This window comes from Pinus tabuliformis, chromosome Q (assembly GCF_031772625.1).
Source record: "Pinus tabuliformis cultivar Carrire ecotype Pingquan chromosome Q, CPIR1, whole genome shotgun sequence".
Taxonomy (NCBI): domain Eukaryota; kingdom Viridiplantae; phylum Streptophyta; class Pinopsida; order Pinales; family Pinaceae; genus Pinus; species Pinus tabuliformis.
The window spans coordinates 1,198,844,348-1,198,851,889 of record NC_142296.1 but is presented as its reverse complement, the minus strand read 5'-3'; positions in this window follow the sequence as shown (position 1 = coordinate 1,198,851,889).

Genomic DNA, 7,542 nt, shown 5'->3' with positions numbered 1-7,542 from the left:
CTATATTGCTAAGACTTTAAGATATGCGCAAATGTGTTAAAAAAAAATCATCTTTGTCTCCACTAATTTATTTTAGACATCCATTATTGGCATTATGGTCTGCTTGGAGGAATTCATGATGTGCCTCATGTTATGTTTTTATTGTTTGGTTTTGACCTCATGGTATGAGTAGAGAGGTTGATGATGCCCCTATGCGGAGAGTGTTGGTTGGTGACTTATGTGCATATTGTTGCATATACTTGATGCTGCTCATAGTTGCTATTACGTGATGTTCATTGAGGATGCCTGTGGTTATCTTATGTTTACATATTGTTACTTGCTACTAGAAGTTATTGGTTGGTATTCTCCTCTATATGATAACTAGTTCATTATATTGCTTGTTGTTGATATGGAGAGTATCATTATTGATTGATATACATAATTTTTCATCCATGTATAGATATATTTCTCTAGTTTTTGTGCTTCAATTCTTGCTACTTATTAGATGGATTTAACCCTTTTCCATTGATGTCAAAGGGGGAGCGATAGAGGATGATGGGCTAGAGAGTTTGTGTGGTTTCCGTCAATGCCAAATGGGGGTATTTTTGACATTATGGTGTGCATGGTTCCAACTAGCTGATGTTGGCATTGGTTCATGATGGTAGCTAGCCCATGTTGCCATTCATGTCAACCCTATGTAGTCTAGTTGATATGTTGATGGCATTTCTTGTAGCATGGTTGCATCTAGTTGCGTTGGCATTGAGTTGGTTATGTTGGCATTGATGTCAACCCTTCATGTCAATCTTTGATGATGTAGCTTGATGGTAGTATGGTGTTGCGTTGTGTTGCCTTTTGTTGGCTTGATGATGATGTTGTAAAAGTATTACCATGGTACATGTATTCTTGGTATTGGCATTACCATGGTATTGGTACATGTGTGGAGGTTCGAACATGATATTACCTTGGTGCAGATAGTCTTGGTATTGACATAACCATGGTATTGTTTTGGAGATTACCATGGTACAAGAGTCCTGGGTATAGACATAACCATGGCATTTTCCCGTTGTATTGATTTGGAGGATACCATGGTACAGGTGTCCTTGGTATTAACATAACCAAGCATTTTCTTGTGGTATGGTTTTAGATATTACCATGGTGCATGAGTCCTTGGTATTGACATAACCATGGTATTTTCCCATGGTATTGGTTTGGAGATTACCATGGTACATGTGTCCTTGGTATTAACATAACCAAGGTATTTTCCTGTGGTATTGGTTTGGAGATTACCATGGTACAAGTTTCCTTGGTATTGGCACAACCATGGTATTTTCCTATGGTATTCACTTGGAGATATGTTGAGAATATTTTGGCTTTTACTTATGTGAAAAAGAGAATAGTGTTGTTGGTTGCTTTGATGGTGTGTGTATGTGACGAAGAGAAGGCAACATAGTGTGAGTATGCTTCAGAATTAGTTCTGAGAAAAATTGCTTCAGTGAGTGAGTGTAAATGGAAGTGAATGAAGCAGATTGTTGAAGCAATACATCAATATTCAGATCAGATTTGAGGTTGATGCAGCAGAGATTGTTTTTATAATTTTTGCATGCTGCTGGAGTATATTTTTGGTAACTCTCACATTTGTTTTTGCAGGTGTTGTTAGTGCATTTGGCACATAGCCATTGTGTTGTATGTTCCTATGCAACAATAACATTTTGGTGTGAAGCTTTGATATTATGGTTGAATATGAGTTGTATTTCAGTTGCTATTGACATTATTATTCAGATTTGATACATACATTGTGGCCATTATTTTTCTTGTGTGGACAACATATGTTTGGGGTATTTTTATTTGATTGATGAGATTGCCTTAATGCTAGAGATCGTATTACAGAGCTGAATCGAGTTGAGAAAAAAGTATTGGGATCTAATTTGAAAATAGATGAAAATATTTATGCATAGAGTAGAGGGGTAGTGACTTCATGGATATGGAGCAGTGATCACAAAGTTTAATGGAAATGAATAATTTCTCAATCCAATGGTAGTTAGATATTCCAATTGGAGTTGGGGGAGGATCGATTAATTATGGTTGCTTTCAGCGAATGGTAGTCTATAGATCCATGGAGAACATAGTCTTCTAAGTTTATGAGAAGAATCGAGTTGCCAGGTTGATCGGAGTTAGCTGATTGTATATGAGGTTGAGTCTCCTCACTGATGGGAGTCAATCATCTATGTAAAAGACATATTTTGCTTAATAGAAGAATCACTGAAGTGCAACAATAGAAAGCATGGTTTTCTTCTTCGTGAAAGGTTTTCCACCAGATATCTTGTCTCTTGTGTGGATGGTTTTTGTGGCAATGCTTGATAAGTTTGTTGTGTATTGTTGTTATCATGGTTTTTGATTTAGTTGCTTATATTTTTATATTCATGTGATGATATACTACGTTGCTGGTTATATGCATGATTTAGTAAGTGAAGTTTAAATTAGTAAAATTGTTAAGAAGATCGCACTATTGATACACACCCCGGGTGCTCAAAGGTTTCCAACATTTAAAAAACAAAACAAATAACAAGATTATTAACTATAAATATTCACCCCAATTTACTATGGAGATTCATAATTTGTAAATAGTCTTTGTTATAATATCATCGGTCAATAACATGATTCATCAATACCACATGCCAAAAAACCATGACTTATTTGGCGCTTAATATAATTTTCTATATTTTAAATTTAAATTTTATTTTATCACTTTTTTATTTAAATTTAAAATCTAAAAGATAATAATTAAATTTAACATAAATCTCAATTCTTTATCTTTACCATTACTAAAAGTATTTCTTATATATTCTTTAAAATTTAAATCCCTTCTACTCATTTATTAAATATTAATAGTTAAATTAATAAACATACCTAAATCTATATATTAATAATCTTAATATATTCATATAAACAACTCTCATGATTGGAAAACGATGTTTAAATTTGAAAAGTTGGTTGGTTACATAATTATTTAAGACAATTGTTACCCTTTTTTGTTTGGTAGGTAATGTGAGTCCTAAATTCAGTGACACGCCTAACACATGGCTTGAGTAACCACGACCCGAGGGCATCTAAGTCATCAAAATCACGTGAGGATTGCACTCTTCTTGGGCCACATTAGGAGTGCCTTAATAGAACACCATATTTCCGTCTATTTTATGTCCTATAAGAAGAGTTCTGGTTACCCTATTATCTTAGATTAGGGGTTAAAAAGTAATGATTTTTTATTTATTTATTAATATCAATTATTTAAAATTTGTATTTTAATAATGACATTTATTTAGTTTTTAAAATTAGTGACTTAAAAATTCACACAAACATCTAAGTTTTATAGATATGTGTGTATCTAATTTCCCATATATAGTCAATTTCAAATAGGATTACAAAAAATAAGAGAAACCAACAATCTTGGTGGATGATACTCCAAAATAAATATTGCATGATGCAATACTCACAATTATAAAACACTTAAATGATGCTTTAAAATATGTATAGAATTACTATATTGCTAAGACTTTAAGATATGCGCAAATGTGTTAAAAAAATTCATCTTTGTCTCCACTAACATCATGCAATCCTTCACTATGCACACATAAAGCTAGTTCCTAAGGGTAATTCCTAAATCCTGAAGCTTAAAATATGTTAAGACTAGTGTAGCATGCCCATAGCCATGAGCCATTTTACGCTATAGAAAACCCCGACCTATGGATATAGAGTAATCAAATTGAAAGATTTTTTTTGTTGTTAAATACAAATAGTGCAACTAATTTGTCTTGTCTACTTGGTTGAAATGGTGATTTTATATTTGATTTTGATAGTCTTAAGTAAAAAATTTAGTGTTTTTATAATGTTAATAGATCAAAGTTTTATAAAATGGATTCACTTATTAGCATGATTAGAAAATGAATTTATTCAAATTTCAAATATGTGGCTACCATAGTTGTGATGCATTCATACTTAAATTTGAAAGAAATTGAATATGAGCCTTAGTATCAATAGCTTTTTTTCTCGATTTATGGCTTTTCTCAAAGTCTTTCAAGTTTATTTTCATGGTTCTGCATCACCTATTATTATCAACGCCTTTTCCTATAAATAAAATAAAATAAAATAAAATAAAATAAAAAAAAAAAAAACCTTTTTCCCTCTTTTCTCTTTCTTGTCATGAATGAAAATATGGATAATAATAAGTTAATATCATCACTTTCAATTCCAATAAAAAGGGGAAACAAACTCTAAAATCATAAGAGATGATTTCCCAAATTTAAAGAAATTTGCTTTCACTTTCTCATACTTTATTTAATCCATAAGCTTTATGGATCCTATTAAGAACATGATACCTAAATAATTCTAAATATGATATATTTGTTTATAGTAATCATACTTGTGAAGTGTTTGCAATATACGTGCAAGTATGAAGAGGGAAATTAATAGTTGGTCACCCTCATATTGTTCAAAACTAAACTATAACTCCAATTTTAGTTATAAAAGAAAAACATTGAGATGTAAAGTTAACATACTCTAACTACATGAAAAAGAAAAAGAAAAGTAACACACAAAGAATATCTGAAACAATTGTAATTGAAAAGTCAATCATTATAGTTTTGCAGTAACACATAAAATGTTCTTGGTAGCAATCTAAAATTGTGAAATATTAGTTTATACATGGCACTATGACAAGTTACAAAGGATATAGGAAATATAAACACCATAACCTTGTATTACTAAAATGTGCCCTTCATCATCTGAGAAAAACAGTAAAAAGATCTAATACGGAAACGTTAACTTTGTATTTCAACCAATCTTACTTCATTTATACATAGGAAGATAAGAAAGGAAAACAAAGTAATCTATATTATGTGAATATCTACAATATATTGTGTAAACAAAGTAAACTATATTATGAGAATATCTACAATATATTGTGTAGTGTAGTTTCTCTTTTCTCTCTATAGAGGTCAATGTTTCTACTTGTAAGTGTTCCTAATGTTATTTCAAATAAATTTATTAACTATAGTGTATTTGGGAATTAAAGATCTTCCATATACTTCTAACACTAAATGTTGGAATATTTTCAAAATTAGTTCCAAGTATCTATCCTACAGAGTAGGAAACATCTTTTAACTCATACAACATAATTGGATGTTATTCAAAAATAAGACTGCATGTTGAAATAATTCATCCTAAGTTGTATGGATTCCATAAAAATAAGACGGGTCACAATTTTGTAACGACACATCTATAACAAGTGAACTTTTCAATATTACGATATTACGTAATATTTAATTCAACATAATTTTACACTGTAACATGATATTGAATTCAAAATCTTAACATTGAAATATCATAAAATGTTGATCTCAACCTCTTCACATAATAGTGTTACATAACATTAAATTCCACCTTCAAATACCACTCTGTGACATAATATTGAAATCAATCTCTTGATGTGACAATGCTACATAATGTTGACTATAGTAATTTCGAATGGAAACTTACATGAAAGCCATCTCTAGCAATGGATCATAATATTAATGCACATTCTAATAAAACTACAGGGTTCACATTCAACCCGTGCTTCATTCGTTGGGTCAACTGATAAGTTGATCCTAGAACTGTTCATTAATAATTTGAAGTCAAACTATCTAGAAGCATATTAATAAAAACAATTTTGAGCCACACCCTTCATATCATAGGGCACCATATCCCTCCACATCAAAGGGAAATAAATTACATTCTTTCATGAGCCTTAATAAGTGGTTAAAATCACAAATATTATTAGTCCTTCACTAACATAAACAACCAAATTTCTTTTAGAAATTTCATCATCCTTGCAATTATAGTACCTTTCACATTTAAATATCTAACCAATGAAAGAGAGATCAAGAAGACATGCAATTATTCGCTGAGATGTAATTCAATAATTTTCTTTTTGTTTGGTAGGTTATGTGATCACTAGCACAACTAACTTTTCGCTTGAGTAATCATGACCGAGTGTCATCTAATATGTCAAAATAACTTAGGTATTATACTCGGCCTGAGCTACACCATCCCTTAGCATGGCTGGATTTTTTCCCACAATATTTCGAACCAGTGACCTTTTCACCACAAACTGTCTTAACAAAACACCCCGCCATTGTCTACTCTACATCCCATTAGCCATTCCCTAATATTAATATGTGTAATAAAATGTGATATTTACATGAATATAATTTTCATCAACAACATGACAACTATAGTTTAACTTACTCTTCCTCACGACTCCTACTTAATTTTGTAACTACTTCATATTTTGGTGGCTTAGGTTGAAACAAAGCCAACAAGGAAGCCTCTTCTTAATTTTTATCTACTTCTTTATAATTTGGTAGGCTAGATTCATAAAGAATCATTAACAAATTTACTTTCCCATCCACTTGAACAAATTAAGTTAATTTAAATTTTAAATTACTTTTAATCAATATTTTTAATAATGATGAAATATATCCCCTAAAACCTATTGATTAACTCAGTACATCTAAAATAGAATGTGGAATTTTTAATAAAATATTTAGTGATTGAATCTAGGGTTTGATCGACATCTCATTCCATAGCACTTGATCAGGCTTCAATGGTGCCCCCATGGGGCTAGGGGGGATCTTCCAAGATGGTATTAGTAGATTTCCAATCGCAACAACAACCATATAAATTTGCTAACTCGATAGCCACCCAATCTGCTAATGCTTCGCTCATTGCAGGTTCAAGCGAGCAGTAGTGATCTAGTACACCCACATATTAGGTAGCCAAATCAGAGCAAACAACAATCCCTTTCCTCCCGTAAATCCAAGAGACCCCTCCTAAAAAATAGGGCTCTACAGTAGAACGTATGAAGGACCAGAAAATCATTTGCGAATTCATAGGGCCTTGGCCTTCAGAATGACTCCTTATCAACTTTCTACAAAACTTTGGGTAATCAAGGGAGAAGCAAAATTAAAATTGGGATCTAGAGGATTTTTCGATGTGATCTTCAATAAAATTGAAGATTGGGATCATATTCTTTAGTGGGTCTTTACTTCATGAACTTAGGGGGCCTTTCAATGAAACCCTGGGTTCCAAGATTTAACCTAGAAGATGAATATTTCTCATTCCTCCTCATTTGGATCAAATTATAATCCTTGCCTCATGAATATTGGGATCCAAAAACCCTTTCTCACAGTGGTAACAAAATAAGGATATCTTTTATGCTATCAGATATAAAAAAAACAGGTAGATATACTTCGTATTCGAGATTATGTGTGTATATGGATCTCACAAAACCCCAACCTGCAAACGTACACTTGATTTGTGAAGAAATTGTTTGGGAGAAGCAAAAAAATTATGAATATATCCCCTTTAGGTGTCATCACAATCATTCATATGGCCACCTCTTTAGAGACTACACAGCCAAACCACTTCATCTAGCCGAGTGAGGGAATCCATCAACAAACTAGCCCTCTCTAGGAGAATGCTTCACCATAGTGTCATGAAGAAGAAAACTGCCTTGAAGGTGAGGAG